Source organism: Triticum aestivum, chromosome 2B, assembly GCF_018294505.1.
Source record: "Triticum aestivum cultivar Chinese Spring chromosome 2B, IWGSC CS RefSeq v2.1, whole genome shotgun sequence".
NCBI lineage: Eukaryota > Viridiplantae > Streptophyta > Magnoliopsida > Poales > Poaceae > Triticum > Triticum aestivum.
This window is the reverse complement of record NC_057798.1, coordinates 574,171,169-574,181,883: the sequence shown is the minus strand read 5'-3', so window position 1 is coordinate 574,181,883 and position 10,715 is coordinate 574,171,169.

The following is a 10,715-nucleotide window of genomic DNA, read 5'->3' as shown; positions in this document are numbered from 1 at the left end:
CACGTGGCGCCCAAGGCCGCAGGCTGTTGGGGCCCGCGGCACTTCGCACTTGCCCCTTCACTTCTCTGCTAAGCCAAGTCCGGGCGCGCCTTGGGCCCGGGGGCTATTGTTGGCATTCTGGGAATGGGGGTCCCCAGACTTGCCTGCCTGCGGCCTGCGGCGTGGATCAAGAAATGGCCCAGTGCGGCCCATCTTCATCAACTCAAGCTCAAGACCCTCGTGAGGGGCCAAGCCTCGCTTGGCGGATCACAGGAAACTTCCTCAGGAGCAGCCTCGTCAGGCTGGCTCGAGAGGAGGTGGAGAGATCAAGGTAGGGGTACCTCATGAGGTTCCCGTTACGCAAGCCATTATGATCGAGGCCAGGCGGGCGCCGGACGGCGCAGTGTCCTTGTTTCCCCTTTGGTGCAAAGGAAGCAAGCACAGGCCAAGGCATTAGGCGAAGGCTACCATTTCGGTGCAACAAGACCAAGACCAGCGGAGCGGTAGGATGGAGGTGACCGTGGAGCCCAGGACGGCGTCATCGTCAGAGTCTTTGGCAGGCGAGGACCAACTTTAGTCAGGATAAGTGTACTATATGTTCCCCTTCAAAATGGCCAATTGTTGGCGCCGTTCCCGCTCAATATTTGGGAAGAGGACCAGGGCCTCTCACTCTATATATAGGGCTAGCCACCATAGTATAGAGGCATCCGGAATCGACCCCTCAAAGGGACAACACCACCACAAGAACATCCCTCGCGAGGCTGTTCTTCCCATGTACTGCTCTTCGTCAGCCCGAGAGGCAATCCACCACACCAGAAACTAGAGTAGGGTGTTACACCACAACAGTGGCCCGAACTAGTATAAACCTTGCATCCCATGTGTTGTTCATCGTGTAGCCTAGATCCCTTGCGAGGCTTCAAGACGTGAGTTGGTGAGGGAGAGATCTTCACGCGCACCCCAGAGTTCGAACCTCAAGGGTCTGCCGGAACCCGCAATTCGACAGCTGGTCTTGGTCTTGTTGCACCGAAACGGTAGCCTTTGCATGATGCCTTGGCCTGTGCATCCTCCCTTTGCACCCAAGAGGAAACAAGGACACTGCGCAGGCCGGCGCCCACCTGGCGCCCGCCTAGCCTCGGTCGTCATGGCTTGTGTCTTGGGCACCTCGCGAGGTACCCTTGCCTTGATCTCTCCGCCTCCTCACGAGCTTGCCTGGCGAGGCCGCTCCTAAGGAAGCTTCCTGTCGTCCGCCCCGCGAGGCCTGGCCCCTCGCGAGGGTCTTGAGCTTGAGTTGACGAAGATGGGCTGTACTGGGCCACTGCTTGAGCCATGCCGCAGGCCGCAGGCAGGCAAGTCTGGGAACCCCCATTCCTAGAACGCCAACACCCATCGCAGCTCCAGCACCGCATTAGGAGGATCTGCCTCAGGTGCCTGTGACTGGCGCCCTAGCATGTGGTCATCCCATAGGGCCTCGCCTACTGCTTGCGCTCGAGCCTCAGGAGGGGTGCTGGAATGAGGAGTTCAAGGCGCACCTGCTTCAAGGGACCCTGCCGGAGAAGGAGGAGAATGCCGAGCACGTGGCTCGTGAAGCCACCACGTACCGCATCCAGGATGGTGAGTTATATCGCAAAAGGCCCAATGACGTTTTGTTGCATGCATCTCCAGGGAGCAGGGACTTGAGCTGCTAGCGGACATACATGGTGGGGACTGCGGGCATCATTCCTCATCACGCACTCTGGTGGACAAGGCGTTCTGCAGCGGCTTCTACTGGCCCACTGCGCTCAACGACGCCACAGAGCTGGTGCGTTCCTATGAAGCATGCCAGTTGCACGCCAAGCAAATTCACCAGCCTGCGCAGGGCCTCCAGACAATTCCGCTCACATGGCCATTTGCGGTCTGGGGCTAGACATCTTGGGGCCGTTCTCTCGAGCGCCAGGGGGCTACCGATACCTCTATGTCGCCATCAAAAAATTCACCAAATGGGCGGAGGTAGAAGCTGTTCGCGCCATCCCAGCCGGATCAACGTCAAGTTTATCAAGGGCATCATGAGCCGGTTTGGGGTTCCTAACCGCATCATCACCGACAACGGCTCACAATTCACTAGCAACCTTTTCAAAACATATTGTGCTAACCTTGGAATGCAGATATGCTACGGCTCACTGGCGCACCCCAGGAGCAACGGCCATGCCGGGCGGGCCAATGCCGAGGTCCTGAGGGGCCTCAACACAAGAACCTTCAAGAAGAAGCTCGAGGCCTGCGGCAGGGGCTGGCTCGACGAGCTGCAGTCCATGTCGTGGTCCATCCGCACCACTGCGACCAAGCCAACGGGAGAGACGCCGTTCTTCCTCGTCTACGGAGCAGAAGCGGTTCTCCCGGACGAGGTCAAGCATCACTCCACGCGGGTCCTGGCACTCGACGAGGCGTGTCAGGACACCACACGGGGGATGGATCTCATGCTGGGGAAGGAATGCTATCGTCAAGCCTTGCTCCGGGCAGCAAGGTACCAGTAGGCGTTGCGGCGGTATCACTGACGCAGCGTCCTCTCCAGGATGTTAGAGGTGCTCTCCAGGGAAGAGCTGCACAAGCTCTCTCCCATGTGGGACGGCCAATTTAGGATTGGTCATGTCTCCAGGCCTGGCGCCGCACACCTGGAGATACAGGTCGGGGTCCCCATTCAAAATGCCTAGAACATCCAACACCTCCAAAAGTTCTACCCCTAAAGAAAGGCCCCGGCTTGTGAAGTAAGGTTCCGGCCTGTGAACGTCTCCGCTCATGAAACTTTCACGTAATGATGAGTGGGGCTGTACGCGCCCCGGAGTCTCCTCAGAGCCGCCATGGGGCCTCACGGGGGCTCCCTCCCACGTCTTAGTGGAAGCACTTAGCTTCACGCTAGTGAGAAGACTAGATTTGGTGCCGAATGCGGTTGTTCATTTGCTTTCCGAAGTTCCTTATAGTTTTTTAGTAATCTTTCAACGGATTTGGTGCTTTCGTGTTTCGGTTCGCCGAGTTGATTTCATCTCCTCCTGCTTGTTTGCTTTTAGCCTAGGGACATGAGAGAGGTGGCAGTTGCCCGTCACTCTCCCTCGCGTGCCTCGCGTTTAGGAGCTAGGCAGGTGTGTGCGCCTTGGGCCTGCCCGCATGGGCGCACACCGCGCCGAACCCCGCTGCCATAGTGTTTCGGCCTTATCGTCACGAGGAGCCCTCGATCAATCTCACATGCATCAACACGCCTCATATCCGTGCCCCCTGGGCAGCGCCATGCGGTGCATTAAGCCAGAGTTGACCCATGACAAGGGGCTCGCATAAGGAGGAATGAGGTGCTCATCAGGTTTCCTCTTCCCGTAAAAACAGCCCTGCTGCGGTTCCGCGGCGGCTCCCAAAACCCCAAGGCACATCCCGAGGTCTGTGTCCTCCAGCTCCCCAGAAAGGGGGCCTCGTCGGGTGCCAGAAGCCAAATCCTCGCGAGGTGGAAAGCTACTGCATGTATATCAAGCTAAGTTTCCCTATCCTTGCCTTCTCAGAGCGCAAACATTATGGCACAACATTAAGATAGCAAGCATAGCATAAAGGGCATAACTGCCGAAGTTCATTACAAGCCCCGGCGGGGTACACTGTCTTTTTTCGAATTATAGGAGAAAGGAAAGCCTAAACAAACAGGACCCAAGGACGTATGAACCCGGCACCAGCATCGCGTCCTCAAGCAGCGCCTCAAGGTGGCCCCGGTGCTCCACCAGTTCCCCGATAGGCGACCTGGGGCTGCGGCTGGTCTTGCGTCCAAGTTCGGCGGCCCCAGTGAGGGAGTCCTGGATAAGGGGGTATCCGGACTGCCAGACTATATACTTTGGCCGGACTATTGGACTACGAAGATACAAGATTGAAGACTTCATCCCGTGTCCGGATGGGACTCTCCTTGGCGTGGAAGGCAAGCTTGGCAATCTGGATTATAGATCTCCTTCTCTATAACCGACTCTGTGTAACCCTAGCCCCCTCCGGTGTCTATATAAACCGGAGGGTTATAGTCCATAGGACAAGAACAACAATCATAATCATAGGCTAGCTTCTAGGGTTTAGCCTCTATGATCTCGTGGTAGATGAACTCTTGTAATACTCATATCATCAAGATCAATCAAGAAGGAAGTAGGGTATTACCTCCATCGAGAGGGCCTGAACCTGGGTAAACATTGTCCCCAGTCTCCTGTTACCATTAGCCTTAGATGCACAGTTCAGGACCCCCTACCCGAGATCCGCCGGTTTTGACACCGACATTGGGCTTTCATTGAGAGTTCCTCTGTGTCGTAGTTGTATGGCTCGATGGCTCCCCCAACCTTCAACAACGCCGTCCGGGGTGAGACTTTTCTCCCCATATAGATCTTCGTATTCGGCGCCTTCGACTGCGGGCCAACTCGCTTGGCCATCTGGAGCAGACCGACAGCTACACCCCTGGCCATCAGGCCAGGTTCGGGAACCTAAACCACACTGCCGACATCCGTGGAGATTTGATCTTCAATGGATTTGAGCCCACGTCAAGAGCGTCGAACGATCGTCACGCGCATGACTTAGATCTGTCGTCGGATAGCATTCGAGATATCGCGCCTGCTACAACTCCGGACTTAGATCCAGAGCAGATCATGCCATCCGAGGACGGGTGGATGGACCCCGCCACGGAGGTCGTACACCTATCGGTGTTGGAGCAGAACACAGACTCCGCTCCTAAGTAAACCTATGTCTCCGGACCCCCGGACTTGTCTTCGGTCGTAGTTTCCGGACCGCGTGCATCCATGCCCATCGAACCCGATTGGGCTCCAATCATGGAGTTCACTGCCGCGGATATCTTTTAGGGCTCGCCCATCGGAGACGTGCTAAATTCACTAAGGTCTCTATCTCTGTTAGAAGACTCTTGGCCGAACTATGTCCGGCCTGAATGGGATACGGCGACGAAGAAATTCACGACCCACCCACCAACCACTTCATAGCAAGTGTCGACGACCTAACAGACATGCTTGACTTCGACCCCGACAACATCGATGGTATGGACGTCGATTCATGGGACGATGTGGAACAACCGCCCATAGGGCATTGGACTGCCACTTCATCATATGACGTCTACATGATGGATACGCATAAAGAAGACAACAGCGACAATAAGGACACAACGAAGGACAAACCCCTCGGAGAAAAGCCAAAACAACAAAGCAGACACCGCTCTAAGTCTAGTCACAGTAAAAATGGCGATAACAACGCAAGAAAGGTTGACACTCTGGTCGACTGGAAGGGCAACAATGACCATATTGATCCAGCGATGAACAGGATAAGCCAGGTCACGCTGAACACAGCTCGGAGCAGACGCCTGATAATAGCAATCCTGAGGGCCGAACTCATCAAACCACCCCCGGAGAGGATGAGATTCCGGTCGATGATGCATTTATCATCCCGGAAAAACATTTGGAAAAAGATAACCTCCGCAGAAGGCTTATTGCCACGGCAAGGAGCTAAAAGAAGTAGAAGCAAAGGCTTAACACCGCGCAGGACATGCTCAAACAAAGATGGAAGAAAGTGCTAGACACTGAAGCCCACACAAAGAGCTACCCAAAGCGCAAGCTACTGGCCGAATTCGACAATGAAGCCTTAGAGCCCATTCCGACAAAGAATACTACGGCCGATCAACCGGACCAACCACCTCATGGCCGCGATAGAGCAGCCACCGGTGCCGTGCACAAGCCAGCCCATGATCTATGTGAGCTCTTGGACAAAAAGGCTGGTGCGAACAGGTCCATTTACGGATCTAGAGGACGAGTTCTGGCACAAGATTATGGTCACCAAAATCATAACGATCAAATACCAGTTCGGAATCAAACCCGGACACAACAACCGTCGACAGCATGCCACAACATGTCCAAGTACAGAGGGGTTGTGCACCCCCTGTGTTTCACCGGCGAGGTGCTGGATCACGAATTCCCACGAGGATTCAAACCCGTGAACATAGAGGCTTACGACGGAATGACAGACTTTGGGGTCTGGATTAAAGATTTTATCCTTCACATACACATGGCTCGTGGGGACGACCTCCACGCCATCAAATACCTTCCCCTCAAGTTGAAAGGACCATCACGGCATTGGTTGAAAAGCCTCCCCGAAAACTCAATTGGAAGTTGGGAGGAACTTGAGGACGCTTTCAGGGCAAATTTCCAAGGGACCTATGTCTGACCCCCAGATGTAGACGATTTAAGTCATATAATACAACAGCCCGGAGAGTCAGCACGTAAGCTTTGGAACAGATTTCTCACTAAGAACAATCAAATTGTTGATTGTCCGGATGCCGAAGCCTTCGCGGCCTTCAACTATAGTATCCGAGACGAGTGGCTTGCCAGACACCTCGGCCAAGAAAAGCCAAGGATGGTGGCGGCCCTAACAAGCCTTATGACCCGCTTTTGTGAGGGTGAAGACAGCTGGTTAGCACGTAGAGGCACCAGCGACCCAGGCACATCCGAAATTCGAGATGGCAATGGGAAACCACGACGCAATAAGCACAAGCGTGGAAACAATGAAGAAAGTCCGGACAACATGGCGGTCAACGCCGGATTCAGGGGCCCTCAACCCGGTCAAAGAAACAAGCCATTTAAGGGCAGGAACGAGGAACCGTCCGGCCTGAACAAAGTCCTGACAGATTGTGCCAAATCCATGGCACCCCTGAAAAACCTGCAAATCATACTCACAAAGAATGTTGGGTCATCAAGCAGGATGGCAAGTTAAAGGCCGAACGCAACGTAAGGGAAACACCAAGTGAAAACGAGGATGAGCCCTGACAGCCGAACACTGGGGGACAGAAAAAATTCCCACCCGAAGTCAAACAGTAAACATGGTCCACGCAACTCATATAGAGTTCGTTGCCCCCAAGTCCAACCCCTGGGAGGTCTGCCCGATCACTTCTGATCACATTGACCACCCGGTCAGTATCCGTCACAGAGAATCAGCTGCCCTGGTGCTCGACCCAATAATTGATGGACACCATCTCACTCGAGTCCTAATGGATGGCGATAGTAGTATTAATCTGATATATCAGGACACTGTCTACAAGATGGGGATTGACCCATCCAGAATAATCCAGAGTAACACCACCTTTAATGGAGTGATACCGGGCATTGAGACCCGCTGCCGGGGCTCCCTCGTATTAGAAGTGACATTCGGTTCTCCCGACAACTTCAGAAGCGAGGAATTACTCTTCGATATTGCTCCCTTCAGCAACGGTTATCATGCATTACTCGGAAGAACGACCTTCGCTTGCTTTAACGCAATACTGAACTACGCCTGCCTTAAACTTAAGATGCCTGGTCCACGTGGCATCATAACGGTTAGTGGAAACACAGAGCATTATGCGGCAGCTCCTGTAGCCGGACACTAAGCGGCCTCTCCCACTAGAACGCATGATCGGTCATTAAGACCACGGACACGGCTAGACGAGTCCGGTGCACCACCATCAACAACAGCCTAGATAAACCCTGGCTGGGTGCTATACATATATCCCATAAATGGTACTAGGCGCTGTCAACACATAATAAAGCCCACAATTCGGCTTGCCTTATCAATAGGCCAATATCTCATATTTCTAATATCCATTGAGAATAACCAACTTCCCGCACGCCTACTCCTCTATATGAGTTTTCATTTTTACAGACACTACTCGTGCGACACCCTTCCAGGATACGGCACAACGAAGAAAAAGGCGCAGACGTGCAACAGGGCCCCGCTCAGAGGTTGCTCTTTAGATTAAGCCCCTGTGTAAATCTTCTTTCTGTCTTTTGTTGCTTGACATCCCATGGGTATTCCATACACCCACAAGGGACACTGGCGTTATAGGCTTTTCTCCACGACAGATCAATGCACGTACCTGGAAATGCAGGGTCAAGTGCGTTACTCAGCCCAGTATATGTTATAAAGTCCGAATACCTTCGAGAGTGTTCGGCGTCGCGAGTTTGGCCTTATATGCATCAGCTCCAAATCATGTCTTTGGTCAAATGTTGGGTTAGCCCGGCTCCTAGATTTGCTGCCTTACGTTCCGGTCTATCGGCTAAGGCGGCCAAAGGAGAACTACTGCGATTGTGCCCTGGTTATTCCTGATGAGCACCTCAGTAGATAAAGCGGAAAACTGACTGTCATGATACAGTGAGAGACTGGTCAACCACTCGAGGACTCATCGGAATCTATAGGATTCCTCTGCATCAACGAAGGACCAGTTTCCTGGTCAAATATGTACGCGCATTGTATTCGGATGCACGCGGAAGTACCAGGGGCTACATAGTAGCCCCACCTTTCAACTCCTATGGCTAAGTGAAAGCGTTACAGCTATATAGTCCGGTTGCTTGTTTCGATGTGCGATCACCTCCTTAATGGACCAAGACGTTGGATCAAGTGTGTTTACGCATATTTTTTCAAACACCCCCGTATTATATCCGTGGGGGCTAAAGCTAAAGACTGCTAACTTTCATGTTATATGTATACATAAATAGCCACACAGGAGACATTGTAATACTTTCAGGCAAAAGTATAAAAACAGCCTCTATAATTAACACATAATTGTTTACAATCAATAGACTTGTCACTCGAACATGACATTCTTCGAGCACTGAGCGTCTATTCTACGGGCACCTTCTATGACCTGCTCAAAATAGTGCTCGACTGGGTCTTGGCTTCCTGCCGGACCCTGTGTTGCAATGCTGGTAGCCTCCATATCCGCCCAATATGTCTTAACACAGGAAAGAGCCATCCACGCACCCTCTATGCACGGCGACCTCTTCACGGCATCGATTCGTGATCTGGCGGCTAATAGTTGCTGCACTAAACCAAAGTAACTGTCCGGCCTTGGTCCTTTCAGCCATATATAGTCTATTACAGACCTCATTGCAAGATCGGACAACCTATGGAGCTCGGATATAGCGGCCATCTTCTCACTTAATGGCAATGAGCGCATTGGAGCGCTAAATTGCGACCAAAATAGCCATTCTATTTCATTATCTTTATGATCCTTGAATAACTTGGTCGCATCAGCCGTACTCTTCGCCAAGTCCGCATACCCATCTGCAGCGCTCCAAAGTTGATCCAAAGGAGCATACTTTTGATCAAAGAACTTCATCCGCAACAAACAGCGGTTTCCAGCTGCGATTTCTCCGGCTTATAGAAGTTCCTCCCACGCGTCTCTAATGTTAGAGCGCATCTCCTTGGCCGAATCCAGCGCCTTCTTTAGGTCATCCGCCTTTGCCTGATTCTCCTTCTCGAGAAGCTCATACCGTCCGGCGGCGTCCCTCAGCTCCACAGCCATCTCGGCTATCTTCTCTTCGCTTTGGAGATGAGCAGCATGTTCGACTCTCAACTCTTTGGCTGCCTTTAGGGCAGCCGCATTGCTAACCCGGGCTTGTTCCTTGGCTAGGGCAAGTTCCGCCCTCAGGGCCTCAATGGCAGTAGTTCCGCCTGCAGCCACATCACATCATATTAATATTACAACCTTCTTACAATTTCCTAAACAAATAAGGAAATACGAGCGCATACTCTACACTCGTCGAATCGCTTGTTCACAAGCATGATGTCAGCATCCACCATGTCAATCTGTCGCCTCAATTCAGCGAATTCAGCGGTCTAGTCTACCGCCGGACCCTTAGCAACCTGCACACCAATACAAGTGCGATTATTACCTAGGAGTGTGATCCTCCGTTTGCCGCCATGGGCTGGCAACCACAGTCTCAGGGGCTACTATCTATACAGAGCACATCTATCGTGTGCGGTGCAACCAAAAATTACATATTTTGTTGCTTACCTCAAATCCTTTGAGCAAGCTTCTAAAAGCTTTATTTAACCCGCTTGTGGCAGAGGAAATTTTCTCCAACACCGTACCCATTAGTGTACGGTGATCCTCCGAGAGAGTAGCTTGCTCTAGGAGGCCCGTCAGTATGTTCGGCCGGGCACCGGACTCTCCTGGACCCTTCTCATTGTCCTCCACAGGAGCTGAACGCGCTGGGCTCGGGATGGCCGAAGTGTTAGTTTCTGGCCTTAGTGGATCTGGACTCCTCCGTGACGACACCTCAGGGTCGCCTGCCCCATAGGGTGGAGAGGCAGGTGGGGTTTCACTCTCCATCATCTCCGGAAGAAGATCCCCCGAGGACGAACCTGTTGAGACGAACTGCTAGCCGGACTTCAAAAACTAGGTCCTGGTTATTACTCCCACAGGAAAAAGAAATGAGCTTCTTGTTTATAAACGTACAGCTCGGTGGAGGGCTGGCCCGTTAGCGGGCACCGTGCGGTAAGAACGCCCTTTGGGGCAGAGCCCTTTGGTGAATTCTTCCCTTGTTTAGGCGCCTCCGTTTCCAAGTCTTCGGAGGGGAGGAAACCATAGATTCACCTCCCTGATTGTCCTCCTCCATGGAAACTTTAATTCCCCCGGTTCGGATGCACAATGTGTGAAGCTCACTCTTGGCTTCTCCACTCCTCCCTTCATCTTTCTCCGATAGGACTTGACTTAGCGCCCGTTTAAGCATCCTAGCTATTGCCGGACCGGGCGAGCCTTCGGGAAGCGGGGCCTGACACCTGATTCTCTCCACCTTACTGAGCCAATCCTGGTCGCGGATAGTTTTTCAGAACTATGTTATGATAAAGATAAACGAAGTGTACGGTCGCGGGTTTACTTACTTGGGTATCTGGGCGGTTGCAGCTCAGGCCCGCATCCTCGATGGTCTCTGGACACTTTATTCATG